The sequence below is a fragment of the Bidens hawaiensis genome, unplaced genomic scaffold, assembly GCF_021521415.1.
Source record: "Bidens hawaiensis isolate Kalapana, Puna unplaced genomic scaffold, B.hawaiensis_p1.1 tig00003988_1, whole genome shotgun sequence".
Classification (NCBI taxonomy): domain Eukaryota; kingdom Viridiplantae; phylum Streptophyta; class Magnoliopsida; order Asterales; family Asteraceae; genus Bidens; species Bidens hawaiensis.
In genome coordinates, this window is record NW_027491233.1 from 2,262,400 (window position 1) to 2,285,342 (window position 22,943).

Below are 22,943 nucleotides of genomic sequence, written 5' to 3' on the forward strand. Positions count from 1 at the left end.
CGAAGCGGTGGTGGTTAATTGGTAATTTAAAATACCATTTTTTTTCGTCAAAAACAATTTATTAAATAATTATTAAATAAAAAAATAATATTGTATTCTAAAATACCATTTTTTTCGTCAAAAACAATTTATTAAATAAAAAAATAATAATAACCTTTTTAAAAAAAAAGTAATTATACCATACCAAAATCTAATCGGCGGCTACGGCGATCTGAAAATCCATTAAGCAACTCAAATTAACGAGGCAGGTAATTAATTTCTTCAATTCAAACCCTGATTATTACTTTTTTACTTCAACTTTTCATTATTTGCTGGTGATGTTCATCCTTCATTTTACAAATGTTTATATATACGAGCACACCACTTCATTTTGTATTGCTATTGCTATTGCTATTGTTATTATTATTATTATTATTATTATAGCTAATAACATTATGATTTGAACCTACTGTTTGCTGCTCATGTTGTCCATCACCATTTCAAGTTATGTTTACAATACTTCGGATCGGCATACTCGGTTCAGTTTTTGTATCAGCTGTTGCTTGGTCAGCAACATAAGATATCAAAAGGCAATTAACTTTAGTAATTAAGAAATTTTGAATTATTGATCCAGTTATCAGTATCCGATCGGCTGCTAAACCGCGTCAGTTTCTGATAAAAGAATGAACAATTGTATAACATTATTATTATTATTATTATTATTATTATAACTTGGGCATCTGTAATGAGTCTTGCAGTAATTTTGAATTACTGATCCAGTTATCGGTATCTGATCGGCTGCTAAACCGCGTCAGTTTCTGATAAAAGAATGAATAATTGTATAACATTATTATTATAACTTTGTTTGATAACTATATTGTAACTTCCTGTCAGTCTTTTCAGTATGCTCTTAGAGATTCAGTTTTGTACATATTCTTTTTTATTATGTAAATGATAACATCTGCAGAGTGGTCATAGTTTTGGTTGGAAGATATGAATAACTCATGGAGGCAACGAGAGCTTGTATTTCTTCTTCTTTATGCAGTTATTTTCTACATTATTATCATTCAGTATTCCCTACAGCAGTCTCGTGGTAACTTTTTACCTCCTCTATAGTCTTTGTTGTACCTTTTATTAATTCCTAATTCATCTTTGATTTGACATATATTCATATAATAGATAACTACAAGAAGCTTTATGGTTTACGCCCCGGATTGATCTCGGGCCTGCTTAATGTATGTTTTCATTGTTGATGAATATTATTAATATACAACATTTGAGACAAAAGAATGAGCACAAGCCAACTTCATATCTTATGATCTCTCTCTCTTTTTTCTTTCTTTCTTTTTTTACTATTGCAGGATGTTTCTGATGCACAATGGAGAAATTTTCGCAGCAATTTACCGATTTTAACCTGCGTCTTTGGACTTTTTACATTGATTGCTAACAGTTTGAGGGCTTTTTATACCTTAAAAGCTGAAGGGATGTCCATTGTTTGGCTTATGATTTCATTGGTCTATTTGTCATATCTACATGGAGCATTGTATGTCCTCAATTTGATGCTCCTTTTTTTTTTTCAAAATGAAGGATCTACACGATCCAAACTTTTTTTTATTATTATAAAACTGTGAGTAACTAATGGTTGTGTCTTACGTATTTCATCTCAATGCAGCATCTTTTTTATTGTCTCAATCACATCTGCCAATTTCCTTTTGGTTAAGGTACAGTTACGATACAAGCTTTGATAATGCAACTGTCACATTTTATTATACCCAATGACTTTAGGTATCTGTTAATAAGTTTGATTTCTGTGATGCAGATATTTGGACGAACAAAATACTTCCCATTTGTACTTTGGGTGTTCAATCTATCATTTCTTCTTTGTAACCGTGTTTATGAGGGATACTCGTTTGCCAGTTTCGGGTGGGTCCCTCAATTTGTCATTATTCTGTATTATTAATTTATGATGCATTAATTTATTTTGAAAATGCAGAAACCGTTGGGCTTATTTGGATAAATTTAGGGGCACCTTCAGATGGCATATCTGCTTCAACTTTGGTATTACTTGCCACACTCATATAGGCTTGTAAATGATCTGAACGGGCATGAACAGTGATTGTTTGTATTTGTGCGCTTTACTTTAACCGAACAAACGATAAAAAAATGAACAATTAAACGAGCAGTGTTTTCTTGCTCATGTTTGTTCGTTTAGAAAGGAACATGCTTGTGTTTGCTTATGCTCGTTTGTGAACAGTATAAACGAACGGTTCGAGATTCTAGAATCTACTTGAACTAACTTAACTGAGCTAAAACTAGTTAAAAGTAATGTGAAGAACATGTGTTGTGCTTAAAAAGCTATTAAAACTAGACTAAGTTGTAATGTGCCAAAAAAATTGAAATGAAAATAAATGAACGAACATAAACGAATTTAAATGAAAGAACACATTGAATGTTCATGAACATCAATGAACTAACGAGATTTGTGTTCATGTTCATTCGTTTAACTAAATGAATAAATATTTTTGTTCATGCCTGCACGTTTATTAAATAAACAAACTTCTCGCCGAACAGTTTCGTTTACATGCCAGTGTTCATATGATGTGTTAGTACATGTTACTTGAAATTTTAACCTTTTTTCACTTCCCTCTATAAACTCACAAGATTTACTTTCATTCTTTATATGACAGTCGTATTGCGCATGATAAGCTTTGGATATGATTACCATTGGTCAGATCATAACGCATATGTTGATCAAGAGGTATATATTTATATATATGTTGTGAAAACTATAACATTTTCCCAAATTAATTTAAAAATCTGGTATTGCAGAAGCACAATCGACACTGCACCACATGTTCTTCTGGGAAAACCTGCTACAGAATGTTACAGGCAAGTAAAGTTACTTTTAATAACATTAGTGGCTTTATTACTTTTATATCAATATCAGTTAATTCTAAATATATTTTTTCTTTTTTCAGGAGAGAAGTGTGGGGATCGACAAGTTCTCATATACTATATACCTATGTTATTTGCTATTCGCACCTCTTTATATTGCAGGACCCATTATAAGCTTCAACGCATTCGCCTCCCAGGTTTTATGTCATCCAACTTTAAGGGCATGAAAGTAATTTTGACAAGATCATGTTTATTTGAGTAAAAGTTAACAATAATCTCACCAATGTGGGATCTTTTGTGACAGCTGGATATGCCTCAGAAGAGTTATACAGTTAAACTAGTGGTTTGGTATGGTTTATGATGGGTACTTAGCCTGTTTCTTATGGAAGTTATGACACATTTCTTCTATTACAATGCATTTGCCATTAGGTAATTCTGTAAATAACAAAATATCATTCTATTGTATATAGTCATTCTTTAATTTGCATTGTTTTTAATTGGTTCTGTGTGTTTTGATATTTAGTGGAATCTGGAAACAGTTATCACCAATGGAAGTCTTTATTGTTGGATATGGGGTGAGAGTTCATGGTACTTAATTTCACTTTCTCACTTAATATACTTTGTATGTATTTATATATTGTTTGAACCTGTGGTTTTATCTTTTAAGATTTATGAAAAGAATTTGAGACTTTAAAAGTTTATTTAACTGTAACAGGTTTTAAACTTCATGTGGCTCAAGTTTTTCCTCATTTGGCGATACTTCCGGTTTTGGGCACTGGTAAACTCATTCAAAAAGCATATCTTTTTTCATCTAACGTTTTTTTTACTCGTTTTTACTCAATTAATTATTTGCTAATTCATTTCTTGGTTATATGAAAAACTTAGGTAAGTGGTATTGAAGCCCCTGAGAATATGCCACGTTGTATAAATAACTGCTACAACTTAGAAAGTTTTTGGAAAAATTGGCATGCTTCATTTAACAGATGGCTTGTGAGGTACAAGTTTTGAATACTTATTTATTTTTCGTTTCAAGTAGAGTGACATACTTTTTTTTCCCTTCACAAATGAGCATAGGTACATGTACATTCCCTTAGGGGGATCGAAAAGGAAGCTTTTGAACGTGTGGGTTGTCTTCACATTTGTTGCCATATGGCATGATCTTGAATGGTATATTTTTCATTTGTTTTTCCAGTTCCTTATATTATTACTCTTTTTGGCCCCACTTCTAATTGCTAATTTTGTGTAGGAAACTTCTTTCATGGGCATGGTTGACATGCATATTCTTTATTCCTGAAATGCTTGTGAAATCAGCAGCAACTTCTGTTAAGGTCATCTAATGCATTTTATTGTTTCAATATTGAAATCAAATTGCAACCATTGATTTTAAATAATTGTTTTTGCAGGTTGATAACGTTTTTAAAGAGTTTGTTTTTCGCGAGCTTCGTGCGGTTGCCGGTGCTATTACAATCACTTGTCTGATGGTTTGTTTTTTTTATAATCTTTATTTTGTTAGAATTGTAACAATGTTCATACAGTTTGAACGTTTATAACTATATTAGTTTTGAATTTTATAGACTTTATATATGACAGGTGGCTAACCTTGTTGGCTTTGTGATTGGACCATCAGGCATAAGTTGGTTAAAGTCAGTCTTTCTTCAGGCCGAAGGTTTTTCTCTTTCTTACTAGTTTATTTTTCCTAATTATTATGATGTGCAGTTGACAAAAATCTTAATCATATTATAGGACTACCTACACTATTTGGCTTGCTTGTGACGTTTTATATCGGCACAAAGGTACGATTTTAGTCGTTTTTTTGCAAAAGTATTTTAGTCATTTTGTTTGCGTGGTGTGGTGTAGAGATGGGCAAAAAAACCGGTTCGGGAACCGGTTTGCCGGTTTAAACCGGAAACCGGTTTTTACAAAAACCGGTTTTTTAAAAACCGGTTTGACCGGTTTACAAACCGCCGGTTTGTACTTCGGTTACTAGTTTTAGATCCAAAACCGGTTTTCAAACCGGTTAATGAAAAAACCGGTTTTTTTTAAATAACCGGTTTTTATAAACCGGTTAACCGGTTTATAAAAAAAACCGGTTTTTTACCGTTGGAAAAAAACCGGTTAACCGGTTTTTTCATAACCGGTTAACCGGTTAAAAACCGGTTTAGACCGTTGTATAACGGCTATATGGCCGTTTTTTTTTTTTTTACCATTTTACCCCCACAAACATCTATATATAGTTTAGGTTGGGTATTGGTTAGATCACACTCGATTATACAACTCCAAACGCTCTAAACGTTTATTTCATACGCGATTATTTTGTTATCTCACGCTCAATTATACCACATTACCACTCCATACGCTCTTATTTCGTAGTCGATTAGCATGGCCTCCCAAAGTGCTGCTTCATCCGTCAACATGGGTGCCTCGAACACGGGAGAAACGGTCGTTCGGGTCATCCCCACGAAACGAAACCAAGATGTTTGGCAACATTTCGACCTATGCGAAATGTCTAACGGTAGCCAAAAAGCTCGATGCAAACATTGTTTGAAGTTTTATGGCAAAGATGCAAACTCCACTTTAAAAGCGCATGTACAAAGGCCCTTTTGCAAGGCCTTGAAGGACGAATCGGGAAGTAGTTCGCAGCCGGAGATGACGAATCAAGGAGTGGTGTTTACGTACGACCTTGAAGCGGTACGTCAAAAGTTTTCAAACTTTGTGATTCAACAAACACTTCCTTTCAACCACTTCGACAACCCTCAATTCACGGAGATGATGCAAAAGTATGTTCAACCACGCTACCAACACGTAAGTCGTTCGACCCTTAGAAGAGATTGTCTTAAAGCATGGAAAAACGCTAAATCCGAACTAATTTCATACTTTTCAAACTTACAAACTGGTGTAAACTTAACAACGGATGTGTGGTCGGTACCTAATGGTTCGCCCGACTCATACATTTGTGTGACGGCTCATTGGGTTGACCCCGAGTCGTGGCAAATGATGAAACGAACCGTTGCGTTTCAATTGTTTGATTACCCGCACACGGGTAGAAATATTTTTAAACTCTTGGATAAAGTCATTCGACAATACAAGATTGAACATAAAATCTTTTCAATTTCGTTTGATAACGCGTCCAACAATACGGCCGCGGTTGGCCATTTAAAATTAAAGTATAACCCTATTTGTGATGGAGCGTTTTTTCATAGCCGATGCATTGCACATATTATCAACTTGGCCGTGCAAGATGGGTTAAACGTGATCGAAACGCAAAGAAACAATTTTAAAAGAATGTTACGAGATGTTTTTAGCAACAATAAAACATTTTCAAGATACAAAAAATTTTGTGTAGAAGCTAATTGTAAATGGTTGGGGCCAAATTGGGATTGTCCAACAAGATGGAACTCGACTTGTGATATGTTTGAGAAAGCCATCCAACAAAAAGAATCACTAATTGCGTTTCATCAAATTTTGTCAAGTAGGGGTAAATGTGCACCGTACGATCCTAGAAACTGGTTATTGATTGAGATCGTTACGGAGGTCCTTCAAATTTTTAAATCTTGCACAACTAGTTTATCCGGGGTTTACTATCCAACAAGCCCCATTGCTTTACAAAAAATTGCTGTCATGTGCACAAAGTTGAGTGAACTTCATTGTAGGGGTGCACCTTATTTTGATATGGGTGTAAAAATGAAAGAAAAATTTAGAAAATATTTTCAACAACTACCCGCTGTTTTGACATGTGCTGCTGCGTTAAACCCTTGCATCAATGTTGGTGGTGTTGAAGCTTTAATAGAAAAAATTTGTGATGAGCTAGAGTTAAACGACGATCAAAACCCCTATTATAGCCAAACTTTAAAGAATGCTTTCAACACCACCTTGTCAAACATGTATGATGTTTACCTTACAAAATACGGGTCGTCTTCCCAAATTCATGACTTGTTAAGAGCTGTTGCCCAATCCCAATCCCAAACCGACCTTGAAATGGGGATGTACTACATGATTTGGGAAGACGCCGGTAAACGTCAAAAGGTAAACACCCCAAGCAGTGAACTTGGAAGGTATGGTGCCGGTAAACGTCAAAAGGTAAACACCCCAAGCAGTGAACTTGGAAGGTATGGTGGTACCAACTTTGTGAAACACATGACTACGGATGAATTTAGAAGTCTTGATTTGCTGGCTTGGTGGAGAGGTAAGGAGGATGAGTTTCCGATCCTCGCCGCCATGGCCAAAGATTTACTAACGGTCCAAGCTTCCACGGTAGCTTCGGAGTCTGCTTTTTCTGTTTCTGGCAGGGTTATATCGATTAGGAGGACTCGACTCACTCCACCAGCTATAGAGATGTCGATTTGCTACAAGGATTACTTGGACTCTTTAGATAGGGCACAACATCAACGCTCACTCGAGGGGGAAATGGAGTATGAGGCGGGCTTGTATGAAGAAGAGGTCAATCAAGGACACACTCAACCAATGACCGATGAAGAAGCCGCGTACGACGATTACCTAAGAAATAGCTCGGGATCGGGTAGCGAAGAAAATTAGTTAAAGAAACTGCAAACATGGAGGCAAATAATGAGTAAGAAACAGCAAGTTGTTCATGTAATCGTGTCTAAGCATTCTTTAATGTTTGTATTTTTGAGTTACGAATATGCGATAACGATTTAATGTTTGTATTTTTAATGTAAAAACTATAAATGAAAGTTATGTGTTTTTAATCTTCCAAGCAAAGAACCCTAACAACGAAAGCAAAGAATGGCTTCGGTCAGTCCGTTTTGCCTTGTAGTTACCGGTTTGCCTTGTAGTTACCGGTTTGTTTATACTGTGAAAAAATAATGGTTATTAAAAAAAAAAAAAAAAATAAAAAAAAAAAAATCGGTTAACCTAAAAACCGGTTATTAAAAAACCGGTTAATAAAAAAAACCGGTTTATTAACCGGTTCTAACCGGTTTCTAAACCGGTCCTAACCGGTTAGACCGGTTAGGGTTTTGACATACAAAAACCGGTTATTAACCGGTCCGGTTATTAACCGAACCGGTTTTTTTCCGGGCCAAAAAAAACCGGTCCGGTTAATAACCGGTCCGGTTTTTTTAAAAAAACCGATTTGTGCACCTCTAGTGTGGTGTATGGCAGGGGTATTTTTTGAGCTATAAAATATAATTTAATCAGAAAACTTTGTTCGATTGCAGCTTATGTTCCATGTATCAGATTCCAAGCAAAGGGCACATCAGAGTTGAAGAGCATCGTTATTATCTCGATCCAAATACGAAGAGTCTTTGACTTTGTTGACGTGTCTCGGGCTTTTCATTTGCTGGCACCATTTAGACGAATACAGGAGTTGATCAGTGTTAGGGATTTATTTGAAAGTATGATTAGGTTAATGATAATATCGATAGTAGTTGCATGTTTGTTCTTACTTGTAAAAGATTGAATGGGTTGAGGTATTTAAGTTTGATATGTTAGGTGTATATATCATTATACTTGGTATGCATATGTGTAGGAAGTACCGGGCTAAAGTGAAGTCAGGCATTAGGTATTCACTATACCATATCCTAGAAATTAGGGGTGGCAAGTTTGTGAGTCGGGTCGGCTTTTGAGTTGAGATAGGTTTGGATTAAAATGAGCCTGGTTTTAAGCATAGTTATCACATGCGATAAGCGCTCGAAAGCGTTTAGGCTGGGTCTTGCACCTAGGCGATAAACGCAAAAAAAGCGCCCGATTTATAAAGAAAAGAGCACACTAAAAAAACAAAATTTTTAACATAAATAGAGCATCTTATGAAGAACATATACATTCATTCTTCACATAGTTTATAAAACAACCAAAATCCGAAACATGAAATACTAAGTATATCATAATAAATTGAAAAACTAAAGACCAAAACATAGAAAAACCAAATACTAAACCAAAAAACCATAATAACTATGAAACCCTTTAAATAATGGAGTTTTAGGGACTCCTAGAGAATATGAACATGTTTTTAAATGGTATTTAATATGCATTGGAAAGTTTGGGAGAAGATTACCGCGCTTTGATTATCTGTGGCATGCAAATCGCAATTAATGCGCCTGACGCTTTAAATGCGCTTAAGCGTAAAAAACGCTCGATTTTAAGACCATGAGTAGTCATAAAGCCCGTGTTCAAGGCATTATGCGTCATGTGGTGCCCAGTCAGAGTTATGACTTTATACAAAAACAGGGTGTAGTCATAATGCCCCACCCCCCGTGGCGGAACTAGGACTTTTTAGTTGGGGGGTCGTAATAAAAATGTTTTTTTTCCGTTAAAGTACATCAATCACTATGTTTTTTACCAATCGATGTGCCGACTAGTAATTGTAGCGTACGAGGCCCCATAACTTGAAAACCTTTGTAAAACTACTTTTTCAACACTTGTAAAAACTTATTTCTCAACATAACAAAATGGATAATTTAATTTCCTCTTGACTTTACTTTTTGTTATTATTTTCATTAGACTTAAAACAAATTCTTGACACTTGTTTTGGGTTCTTTAACTGAATATGTCTATAGATAAAATTATGTTTTCTTTTTTTCTTTTTGAACACCTAAGTCTCTCCCCATCTATTTATAATTTTACTCTCAAAGTAACATGGGTCCAAAAAAATTATATAAAATACTAATCTAGTTGAATGTGTTGAATAAGATATAACATAACAATCATACACCCTTCAGTTAAATTTATACTTATTATTTTAAATAACAATTAATAATATAGAAGATGACAAAAGTACATTAAAAGAAACTTACTTTTACTGGTTGCAAAAAGGAGGACCTATGTCCACACATTTTTGAAGAAACTGAGAGAAATGATGATTTTTCTTGAGGTTTGAGAAGAGTCCGGCATGTATAGAAGAAAGAAAAGATTTTTTCTTGAAAAATAAAATACAACAAATAAATGTTTAGGTTTTTGAATTGCACATGTGGGCCAAGCTCGGTTTTTTAAAAGCCCAATCAAGCCTTTTAACCCAATAAACACTGAGAATGAGATACCATCTTCTTCGTTTTTCTCTACGATTTCATATATAACACAACAGTTCATCGGACTTCTGTTCACCGCCGCCGCAAACCTTCTTCATCTTTTCTTTTATTCTTTTAACCTTAATGTTTTTAGGAGGATAATAAGAGGGTCAACTGTACAAAACCCTTTTGACCGAGTATTCCGATAACCTTCAAATTTGGCCGACCGGAGGGTCAACGGACCCTCCTGACCCTCTTGTAGTTCCGCCCCTGCCCACCCCTAGGCATTATGTATCACGTGACGACCGGTCACTATTAATTTTATTTGTTTTTTTAAATAATAATTCATTTAAATAATAAAACAAAAAATTAAAAAACAACATTAAAATTAAAAAAAATACATTAAACTTACAAAGAAAACCTAAATTAAAATAAAAACAATACATTAAATTAAAAAAAAATACATAAATAATACTAATAACACTACATGTATTTTTCTAAAATTATCGCTTGCCGAGCTGCTTTTAGAGATTGGACTCTCGGGTCGTTTTCGGTTAGCTCGCTTGATAAAATCTCGATGTCTTTGTCCATTTCATTCCTTTTAAGTACTTCGATGGCGTCCAAATTTACTTAAAGTCGTTGGGTTCCAAGTTCGTGTAAATCTTTGAGTCGAGTGTTCATTTCGTTGAATTGACTTTCCATTTCGGCATTCGAACCCGTTGCCGACGACGAAGCGACCCCTTTCCCCTGCCCTTGCTTCTTTTACCCCCCGACCGAGGCATCTCGGTAATATCTGCATAAGGATTCGCAGCTTCATTATCGCTTAGGTTGAATTTTCGAGCGTCGGAACGGGGCGTGTCTGGATCAACCGAAGACGATGTTTTAGACTTTTTTTTTACGCGGGCCACCTTCGGCGTTGGCATCCAAAACCTGGCCCATTTTGGGTGAAACCTCAACTGGTCTTTCCAAATGCCAAAGTAATTGAGGCCCCCGAGACCTTATGTTGATACTCTGTCAACGCGTTTTCCTTAACTTCCGCGTCCGAGACACCGCTACTCCTCATTCGATTCATCCGAGAGAAAACCGTATGGAAACCCATGCATTTGGTGTTTATGTCGCCCCATTTCGACAGTAAGGAATCTTTTTCTCGACGCGAGTCCCCGCCAAGTTCGTGGAACAACTCTTTAATTTTGTGTCAAAATACCCCCGTTTTTGATAGTTCGCTAAAAAAAATAAAAACATTACAAGTTCAATGTTTGTTCTAAGAAATTTAAAAAAATATATATGTATTTTAAAAACCTACCGCACTTGGCATCTTCCGATATCGCGCACCAAGAGCACATAGTACGCACTCATCGATACTCCATGGTAACACCGTCTTTTTAGCCCGAGGTTCGCCGACGGGCTTCTTTGCGTGTTTTCTCGGACGTCCGCGTTGGCTCGAACCACCTACGGTCTCCGAGACGGGTTGTGTCTCCGGCACGAACTCGTCGTCGGGTTGGGAACCCGAACCGGAAAAAATGTTTGTGGTTGGGTTTTGGAAATCGGGCACCGCATTTGGCATAAACTTTCCTAGATATGCAATGTACGTGGCCATTTGCACGTCGAACGGATGCGGGGGTTTGAGGGACGGGGACGGTTGGCATCGGGGTGGTAGATGGGTTCGGTTGTTGATTTTGGTTGCTTGCGTTGCCTTGACGGGCAAATTGACCGAAACCGAGAACATTTTGTGTCACACCCCGACTTAGGGCCTAGGCGTGTGATCACAGGTTGGTACCTGTTTTGTAAATATATCAGAGTTTATGAGTTAATTTTAGCGGAAGACTTTAGGTTGAATATAATATTAATTTACATTGAAAATTTACTTGGGAATTAAACACCCAAGTATAGTTTACAAAATATATGTTTCATAATACAAGGATTTGTTTATCAAAAACGGAGCCATCTTGTACACGCTTCTATCTTCATAAGACTCCAATCCTTGCTAATGCTACTAATGCTTAATTACCTGCAATGGGTTGGAAAAATACGTCAGCTATATGCTGGTGAACACGTATGACTCGATAAAAATGTTTTGATTGACGATTACAATACAAACATAGTTTTCTTGACAACTCAGCGGAAGCATTACTACATCCGGTATATGTACCACTGCCCTACACACACAACGGTATTCTCCGAGCAACACGGCCTTGAACAGAGAACTGGTCATGACCGTTTAAGTTCGCGGCTTCATTGCCTTTGATTGATTAATTGAGCTTTAACAGTTATGTTTGGATCCATACACATGCGTATTCGGTCTGAGTTGATTTTATTCTCTACTTTGTATTATAATGTTTTAGAGATTACTCGATCACATGTAGACATTGATTGACTCGTTAAGACAAACACCCGTTCGTCTCATGATTATAAATATGTTTTGACTGATTAAAATGGTTAACGTATTCACCTGTACCGTCGGTGTTGAAAACCTTGACTGATTGATTGATTGATTGATTGCAAATGATACTTAACCTATACACGAATAGGTTTGTATGAATGTTTTGAATGATGATTAAGCTATGATTGTAAGCTTAACCTTGAAATCGTTTATCTTTGATTGTGAATGAAAACACTTAGTTTTATGTGACGTTTGATATAGCATGCTTTGGCCTAATAGGTTCAACACGTTGGTAAGTTTCTCCAGGTAAGTAAACGGGTCCCTCGGTTGATTGGGATTTATACGAATTACTTTTCCTTAGGCGAGAAACTTACTACTAGTGATATCCCCCTTCCAGTTACTACATGCCCGTCAAAATATATCTTTTGTTTGACATTACTTCATCGTGAAGTAACGTTTATGAAAACTTGATTGCGAATGAGAATGTTTATAAAATACGATCAAGGTTAAAGGCCATAGCGATCAAGGTTAAAGGCCATAGCCTTGATTGATAGTCTAAGCTATAATTTAAATAACTTAAACATAACTCCTACCTTAGTTCGGATACTTAGATTGATAATAAGAAAAAGGCAGGATCTTGATCTACTCGCTTATGTGATTGCTACTTGATTATAACTTCGTTTCTTTGCACGAACTTCGAGAAAATGGCACGTCGGCTCGTTACGGCTATCGGGCACGCCTTTCGATGCTAACTATGTGAATGTGGAGTTGTGATGGGACGAGGAGAGCTCAATACCCGTCACCCCCTTTTATAGGCTGATTTAGTACCCCATCGCGATACGCGATGGGTTCCTTGTGACCCGTCGCGTATCGCGACGCCGCAAAAAGACGCCGCCTTATCTGCGTGTGACTCGTGGCCTGTCATATCGTGCCACGTGTTGACACGTGGTTGGTGTCCAGGTTACTTAACCTGGTCATCGCACTACGCGATGCTCTCTTGGATTGAGCCATCGCGTATCGCCAAGCCGCCCATTTCTGGGTTTATGTGCAAGGCCATCGCGCTACGCGATGGGCTTATGTTTGCCCCGTCACGTATCGCGATGGGTGAAGTGTTTAGATTGTTCAAGATTGGTCCCTATACTTATATAAGTTAGTATATTAGAGCTAAAACTTAAAGGGTAAAAGACGCGGTGTTACATTTTGGTTGTTATCCGAAAACATTTTGGTAGTATTGTAGTAGAAATAATTGTGTTATATTTGGTAGAGAAGTAGAAGAGTAGTGTTTAAAAAATGAGGTTTAGGTTGGTTTTTATAGTGTAGATTTTAGTTAAAAAGTTTTTTTTTAATCCCAACGGCTATATTTTTTGAAATTCAAGCCATTTCCTGCGTTTTGTGTAAAACGCACAAAAAAAGAAGCAGCTAAAACGCCGGGGGGGGGGGGGGGGTGTGCCCCCGATGTTATATGGCAAAACGCGGCCATAACACGTTGAGTACGGATGGTCTAATAACTATGGTTTTAAGAGTGTGTCATAGACTCGGGTAATAATGGTCCGGGCCATTACTGGTTCACCTGTTATATTTGTTTATATATTGGATATGTTGATGGCGGAGGTGGCAGGAAGCAGTGGCGAAGCTTGGGCTTCGTTATGGTGGTGACCGCACGGACCCAAAAATTTTCGAGTCGACGATTCAGTTCGTGGCGGTGGTTCGGTTAGGGTCGAAACAAACAATATGACGTTTATATATCTATTTTTTCATTCATTCAAACGATTGTTCTTACAGTTAAAAAAAACTAGCTAGATAATATTTTTAACTAACAAGACCTAAAAGATTCATAATAATGCGAGAGCCGAGAGGAAGAGTGAGTACCTTAGAAAAAGAATTACAAAACAGCCGAACATGTTACAAGGGCGCGAGTGAGTTTTATAAAAATCCAAACCCTAATCAGAAATCAATCCGCGCCATTTTTTATGTTTTGTTTAAACATATTATTTTTACAAATAGCCCCCCCTCAATTTTGAGTTTTTATAAAAATACCAAATGATGGGTATTATATTTAAAAACCAAAATCAGTGGTGACCTGTAGCATTTAAAAAAATCATCGAGGGTGACCGCGTTTAATACCTATAAAAATTTCAGAAAAAATCGCAAAATTTACCCTACTAACGGTAAAAACGGGCCACCCCGGGTCCCTAAAGAACTTCACCCATGGCGGGAAGAATGACGTTAAAGCTTGATGCATGATGTCTTCGATTTCAAGCTGGCTTGTTGAGTTGCAAGCTAACTCGTGATTTATCTGAGCCAAGTTCAAGCTCAATTTTCAGCTCTCTAACTCAGATTTAAGAGCTTTTAAGTGAAGTCAAGTCGACTAGTTATCTAGTTTTGAGCTTATGTTGAATATGGTTTGATTCGGCTTGCTTGTAGAGCAGCTTAGTAGCGGCTATGTGATGATGCTATAGAACATTGGTAGGTGAAAGTATACAACATTTTCTACTTGAAATACCAAATTTTTACACATACATATGTTTCAAGTAAATCTCGTTTTGGTCTTTATGGTTTGTGGGTTAATTTATAGATTTAATTCATGAGTTACTATATACACAAGCTTATGATTTGATATAATTATGTTAGACGACATATTATGCACATGCATGTGTGTTACGCGTATGGCATAACTTTTGGCCTATTCTCCCAATTAAGTACTGTTATGCTACCAAAATCCTTTCAGATCACACTATGCATTCTAAGCTTGTATTGATCATCAAATGATAGCTAACTAGATCGAATACACTCTAATAGTGATTCCGCAACCATTAGAGAACCTATATCCGAAGACCAGATGAATCAAGCATTCTCATAAACAAATAGAACAATTAAATTTAATTTTGCAATCTGGTTTTATTTTTCGTCAAAAACTTTTGTTTGACAAACAGATTGGATCTTTTTGTTTATTAAAACTGTGTTGTTTGTAAATCAAGACCTAAGACTCGTGGTTGTGTTGTACTTCGGTTTCTATGTACCTTTTGAATTCCTTGTATTTTTTGGTTGTAGATTAGATTCAGAAAAATTATTTATTTAAATTAATTTTTGAAGAGGGAGGGTTTGAAGCCCTTGTGGTTGTTTGTCTTTTCTGACCCATTCGTTTTGCTATTTGGCTCTAGCAAAATCGAACACATTTTAGTGGGCTTAATTTACCTTATTTGTGGTTGTTTTATTGTCATTTAAGGTTTAAATTTCAAATTTTATATAAAACTATCAAAATATATCTTAAATGGATGCTATAGAATATAACACACTCGAACGAGATTTTAAGATAAGAGATTTTCGTAATCTTGTAAAAGGATTTTAAAACAAAGATGCTTTTTATAAAAGGGTATAAAACAATGTGTCCAAATAACTTGACACTCTCCAACACAAAAGGACAATATTTTGCACATATACGACTCATATAGCCTCTATACGAGACGCATATGGTGTCCAAATAACCTATATGGTGTGGGAATAACGTATGCCATGAATTAAATTCTCCACCATTCTTCTTTCTTGAAGTGCTTCTTTGAATTACATGCATAACACCGCCTCTTGATCAATCTCGTACTTTAAAGTTGTTTGATATGATCTTTTGAAATACAATTCATCTCCTCAATCATCTGGTACATCAACCCTTTCTTGAACTGTTTTGTGTTCATGGAAGCAATAACCTCTTCCGACTCTACCATACATGAGGTTATCTACAAAATGCGTATATGATTGTGGTAGTGAGGCAAAGAATATAATCAACTGATCTTCATCATCCAGAAACTAGTTTGTTGAATCCGCACGTATGATCTTTAAGTAGAGGCACACAAATCGGGTTTTTTCTAATATCTGGTTCCGAGTATGGAATTGAGTATTCTAAAATCGAGTATTTGAACCCTATTTATAGGTATCGAAGAAACCCCATATTTTTGGGTGTTTTTCGGGTTTTTTAAGGGGCTACACTTTTTTGGAGTATTTTTCGGTATTTTAATGGTACTTTCGGGTATTAAAATACCCGGTTTTAGATATTGGAAAACCTGGTTCCTAGGGAACCGGTTTTGGTTTTCGGGTTGAAATGCATACCTTATCCGTATCCAAAGGGTAGGATCAAGCATGGGTAGTAAATAACCCAGTATAAGGAAACCCGGTTCCTGTTTTTTTTCGAGTCTGGTTCTGGGTTTAGGTTTTTTATGCACCTCCATCTACAAGTGTCTTACTGGTTGCAATATGAAAGGGTGTTTGGGATTGTGTCACAATCCCAGACCCTATACCCCGGGAGGGGAGCCGTGAACATTGAGCGATGGTATCGGTGTTCATTATTAAAATATCTAGCAACGTAATATTTCATCAGGACCGCATTTATGAAAAATTATTAGAGTTACAAAAACATCATGGTTCATATTTCATAAACCGGGAATAAAACCCATTTTTATACAAACATAAGTTTCATAGGAATAAACCATAATTTACAAAACACATTTATTTATTATAGTGACAAGCCACTTATTTAAGCTGAAGGCCCGCTGCATCATTTCTGTGTCTCTAAAAGTCACCTGAAACATATTTAAAAATATTTAATCAGCAGGAAATACTGGTTAGAACATTCATTTGTAAATGACCCATTAGGCAAGCCATTTATACAAAACCTCACAATACCAGCATTAATCATGCTGTAAGTCTACAGAGACTTAATCACTGTAATGTAATTTAAACTCTTTGAAAATATTTTGAAAGAATTGGACTATCTGTAATGAGTTAGATAAGTTTCAAAATCATCATAACAGTATTATTAACCAGTTGTTTCATACAAATGTGAGTTGTACAAAAACTCAAATGTCTCACCTTGCAATTTTACAAATAAAGGGCTTTCCTGGTATTAAGCACCCAGGTTAAACATAATGTAGTATCTCTAGATTAGTATAATCTAATAATCATAACGATAATCACGAGATTAGAAATTTTAGACGATGACACGATGTCTTACCTTGTTTAGGCAGATCTTTTGGATCCATGTATAAAAGCTTTTTCCGATCGGAGAGGGTATAGTTACGACTACTCGAGGTATTATACTAATACTCTTAATATAACAAAAGAATGTAAGAGAGATATGTGATTTTGGACGACAGAAGGATGATTTCCAACCTATTTATAGCTGATTTTGGAACTTGTTGTAAAGCACGACGAGCTTATAGCTTTGCCGAGTCAGCCGTAGGTAGGCCACCAACGTGTCTCGTCAGCATAACCTCCACGTTACGTATCGCGATGGGTTACTGATGTATAAGAGTTTATACATCTTTTTAGCACAAAAATATCCCTAAATAAGCGCAATTTCGGCAATTGTATTAGAATAAATAACCACTAATGTTTATAATTTCTATCTATAGGTAAATATAGTCTGAAGGAATAAAACAAGCTGACATACAAAGAAACACAGAGATAAACAATGAAAGCTTACTCAACGCACCCTATGATAAATCAAGACATGGCCTTGCCTAGAGCATACGAAGTAAAGACAAAAATCAGGAAATTAAGACATGACCATGTTAACCAAGACACACCCCATGTTATCAAAAGCAATAAGAAAATAAAAAATAGAAGGTTCTGAATCAAAACACGACCATGCCTTCCCAAAAGACGGCCATGCCTTCAGCATAAGAGAAAATGACAAAACAGGAGGATTTTGGACTGTTGTGGAACTCAACATGACAGTGCATTGCTTAACATGACCGTATTACCCTTGAGCTGTACGATCTGACATGAACAATTAATGCAGCATGACAAACATGGCGACACGGTCGTGCCTTGCTTAACACGGTCGTGCCTTGAGGGTCTGATCAGCTTATAAATTGAATGCTTTTCTCCTTCATTTAATGGACTTGAACACCCCTTAGAGGAGCATTCAATACTCTCCAACCACTTCCTTTCACCACCATTAATAAGGGAATCAATCCCATCAATTCAACCCTTGAAGATTAAGGAGATTAAGCTTTTAAGAGAAGTCATTAGCATCAAAGATTAGTCATCCAATTGGTTAGATTGTTTCAGTTTGATCATGTTTGTATCTATTACTTTGATAAATATCATTATGTATATTAGTGGCTAAACTTCCACAGTATCATCTTGTTATTATAATGAATCTTAATTAAAGTTTAATAGTGATAGTAAGATATGTGATCGGTTTTTAATAACTAATGGTTGTGCTGCAATTATCACATGATGAGGTGTTAAAATACTCTTAAAAGATACCCAAATGCTAAGCTTGGTGATAAGCCGAGAAATTGCTAGTATTGCGAAGCCTTGGCGAACCTTAAAATAGACACCAAGACCCCGAACTTGATTATAAGTTGAAAAATCGCTATTCTTGTAAGGACTTGATTGATAAATTAAGAACCCTTAAAATAACCCCTCCCAAATACCGAGCTTGACGATAAGCCGGGGAACTGCCACTCTTGTGAGTGTTTGTGGAATAACTTAAGAAACTTTTAAAGAACCGCCAAGATTCTGAGCTTGATGATTAGCCGAGAAATCGCCGTTCCTGTAAGGGCTGGGTGGGAAAAAACATGAATCCTAATATTGACATGGACTAAATGGAATATTAATAGTGATTGACTATTTTAGAATGAGAATTATTAATAATGTTATGAAAACGGATTGTTGGTGTTCATCCACTAATATTGGTTAATTACTCGTGAAGTTAGTGTGCAACATAACCAATCTAAAGCAACTCTTGAGTGGTTATTACATAAATTCTTTAATTATTCAAGAGTTGTACGGGTTAATACTTGGTAATTCAAGATTAATCCTTTAAGACTCAACTAATGTTAATTGTATTTTAGGCATAATACAAGGGTTATTTTACTAAAGTATCAAGAACAATTCACTTAGTAATTTAAGGGATTGTCTCATCTTTAAAGGGAGTTAACTTCTTTTTATCAAAAACCAATTGCTTACATAAAATGACGTTTTATTAAAAGACCGGGGTCAAGAGTTATCTCTTTCTTTAATAATGGAATAACGTGACTAACGATGTTGTTCTCACATTTAATCACCATAGCAAGCTCAAGATCACATGTTTACTAATCAACAATTAAACCAAGTTAAGAGGAGTTTTAACCAAGATGATACACTTTTATTTTTGATATTCTTTCTACCTAATAATATAAAAACCAAAAAATATTGTCTTTTAATTTATTTTTCTTAAAACTCATTTACTAAAACCAAAACCAAAACCAAAATTATCTTCACTTCCGGTTAAATAAATACAACGATTTAGTAGTTAAACTCTATAAGTGTATCCATGGATCGATACTTGGTCCTTACCTATACTTTAATACATATACGATGTGTACACTTGCCTATTTGTGTGTGGTTTAGTTAAGATAATAATCATTTTTATAAATTTAAAACTCAACATTGTGTGAACAAACCTTTGAAAATATTAACATCTTTTTCAGACTATACCTATCGCACACCAGTTACTTAAAGACCCGCCGCGTAGCGCGACAGCTGCAAAAGTTTTTGGATAATTACACGTCATCGCGTATCACAACGAGGCTGATCTAAATCTATCGCGTAGCCGATGGAAATATATTTAAAATCTTAATTTTCCACAAAAATACTAAGGCGACCATCAAAATGCCACATTGCGCCCATCACACTTCGCTAGGACCACTAAGAGGGACTTGTCATATAAGAATATTATCATATGATCTCTCTTTCTTATAAAAAGCTTACTAGTTTTGTAATCTAGTGATTCGTGACAAGAAATCATTTTCTTATTATTACCAAAGTGGAAGCATTCCATTTTTTCTTCCTCCACCGATGTGGGATGAAACTCATTTATTTTATTTTCTTCATTTTCCATTTGCTTATATTTTTTGTTTGTTATATATTGCTTTTGATGTGAGAGAGAAAATTTAATGGGTTATATTTTTGTAACTAATTAATTATTAAAAAGTTATAAGGAGTTTTAATAAGGAATCCCAAACATCCCTGAAATGTATAAATTTTCAAGTTTGAACCAAATACTTGCTGTCGTGATTTCTTTTGAAACTTCTTGTAATACTCAATAACAAAGAGAAATGAATATGATCTGATTTCTTCATAATTTTTTTCTTTTCTTTTTCGGTTAGGGCTTCTAGTAATTTTTTTGCCCAACAAGTGCATCCAACCAATGCTCGTATCTTCAACCTCCATGACCCGGAATTGTCAAACATTTAAAGATCGAGGGTAGTTGAAACATTCTTCAGTCGTTCCGTAGTGAATCGAATGTCTTCTTCGAGATCAAATCGAATCGTAACGAGGGCTCTGATACCACTAGTTACAAATTGAAAACCAAAGAATTGGAATAGCGAACGAACACGATTGGTCTTTATTCAACTCTGAAGATTTATGAATGATTATCGAGAAGTACAAAATTGAATAGAAAACGACATTATCTCCAATTACTTTACCAAACAAACAATTTAAACCATATAAGATTACCGCCTAACCTCCAATTGGTTAAGTAAAAATTACCACATTACCCTTAGTGATCAAGAGAATCTGATTTCTTCTTATAAACCATTGGCCCTTGATGTATAAACAAACTGGATGTTCATATACTGTTTAAAGGGAAGTTCATTTATTTGTGTTTGTTTATATTTATTCGTTCATGTTCATTTAAATATTCATAAATGCATAACTAGTTATGTTTATATAAATATAAACATAAAAGGGCTTGCTTAAATAATATATAGCTCAGTTATGTTTAATCAATCATCTTCGCTTCTGTTCGTTTATCTTTGTTCTTTCATTCAAGTTTACATGGGGTTAGGGCTGTTCAAAACCGGATATCCGAAATTTCGGATATCCGAAACTGGATATCCGAACCTTTCGGATAGTGAAAATCACTATCCGAATCCGAAACTTCTGATATCCGAATATCTGAAAAAGAAATTAAAAAAAATAAAATCCTTGTTTTAATAATTAAACCATACATCATCTTTAACAATTCAAGTTTGCAAATCCAACAAAGTAACAATCAATTAAGAATCTAACAATGAATGGATGGCGGTAGTGGACTTGTGATGGCGGCTGACCTGCGATGGTGGATGGAGACGGGTAGATGGCGACAGGTTATGACTGAATGACTGGTGGTGCTTGGTTGGCGACGGTGAACTGGTGGTGCCGCCGTGACTCTGCGGCGGCTTTATGGCCAGCGGTCTTATGATCGGCGACTGGCAGTGCCTATGGCCGATGGGTTAGTGAGATAAGAAGGCACCGCAGATGAGCAGATCTTGTGTTATGAGGTTATGGCTTATGTTATGTGATGTTGTGATCTAGGGATCCTCAATGTATATAATATAAAATAATATTAAAATTACAAAACCGGATAGTTTGGATAATTCGGATATCCGAAAAATCTGAAAACTACTATCCGAATCCGAATCCGAATTTTCGGATATCCGGGATTCGGATATCCGAATTTTCAGATAGTTCGGATACGGATAGTCGGATATTTCAGATACGGACTCGGATAGTTTTGAACACCCCTACATGGGGTAATGAATCCCTAAACTTTAGTTCTGCTGACAATTGGGCTAGTTATACTTGTGTTTGGATACTTGTACAATAGAAACTCAATAAATTAATACTCAATTATTTAATAAACTCTCTAAGATAATATTATTTTTCCCGGCCCGACTCGAGGATATGGTGCTAAATTAATAATTCGCTAAAATTATAATGTAATACATTTTTGATAATTTCTTTAGACCCCATATAAAATATAAATTAATAATTCCTTATATATAGCATATTACATGAATGATTTATGAAGGTTTCTTGAAAAATGACTCTGTTGTCTTTAGTTTTTTATTGAAATCAATTTCCCCTTGAATCTCATCTCTAATTTTCCTTAGCATGGTAAGAACTTAGCATGGTAAGAACTACCGTATATGTGGTAGAGGGTAGGCATACCCCTCCATGCGTGGTACCAGGTCTTGTCTCATTGAGCCAGTCTATAGGGCTGTGAGAGCTAGACTAATGTGATATAATTTGGGCTCTGTTCTAGAGGGCCTTTGATTGTTTTGAGTATGAACTAAAGACGCTCATAAATATTTTAAAAGTCAGCATTTTCATCAACATATGGTGGTGCATATGCAGACGTATTTTAGTTTAAAAGGTAATCAGGAATAGGATGTTGGGAGATGGTAGCTAGCCATTAGATGATCTGGTGGCTCTTTTGAAGTTTGATATTATAAATAATGTAAATTATGGTTTTGTCATTCAACTCCGTTATAACCGTAAGAAGTATTTAATTCCGGACTATTGAAGCATAATATTTTAAATCAAGACTTCCTCTTTAAACCTTAAACTCTGATATATTTAAAAAAATAGATACCAACTATTAACTATTGGTCACACTACTAGGCCTTTTATTGGGGTGTGACACTAACCTCTTTATTTCTCGAGTCTCTACTTGAAAATGAACAAGTCGTGAATTCGACCACCATTAATGAAGCATTTTATGAAGCTGGTGTAAGAATAAATATATTTTATATATTTATTTATATGGCCATTATTATCATTTATATAATAATAGATCAAAATAATTAATTATACCTTATTATATATTAGCTTGGTATTTGTTGATGGGCCATATTACTCTTAATAGCTAATAAAGGGTTTCCCCTTGGGTGTATATATAGAGAGAATAAATTAACATC

The 22,943-nt window shown here is 35.6% G+C and overlaps 1 pseudogene across 1 annotated transcript; it reads left to right on the plus strand.

Moving 5' to 3' along the window:
- Window positions 1-145: 145 nt before the first annotated feature.
- On the plus strand, window positions 146-8,298 carry LOC143624881 (membrane-bound O-acyltransferase gup1-like; annotated as a pseudogene). Its single transcript, XR_013152191.1, has 20 exons — window positions 146-248; window positions 947-1,072; window positions 1,159-1,214; window positions 1,341-1,522; window positions 1,652-1,700; window positions 1,799-1,902; window positions 1,973-2,037; window positions 2,667-2,737; window positions 2,809-2,868; window positions 2,958-3,071; window positions 3,179-3,303; window positions 3,398-3,449; window positions 3,590-3,652; window positions 3,760-3,869; window positions 3,949-4,041; window positions 4,121-4,202; window positions 4,278-4,355; window positions 4,465-4,540; window positions 4,618-4,667; window positions 8,052-8,298. The product of XR_013152191.1 is annotated as a membrane-bound O-acyltransferase gup1-like (transcript).
- Window positions 8,299-22,943: the final 14,645 nt, after the last annotated feature.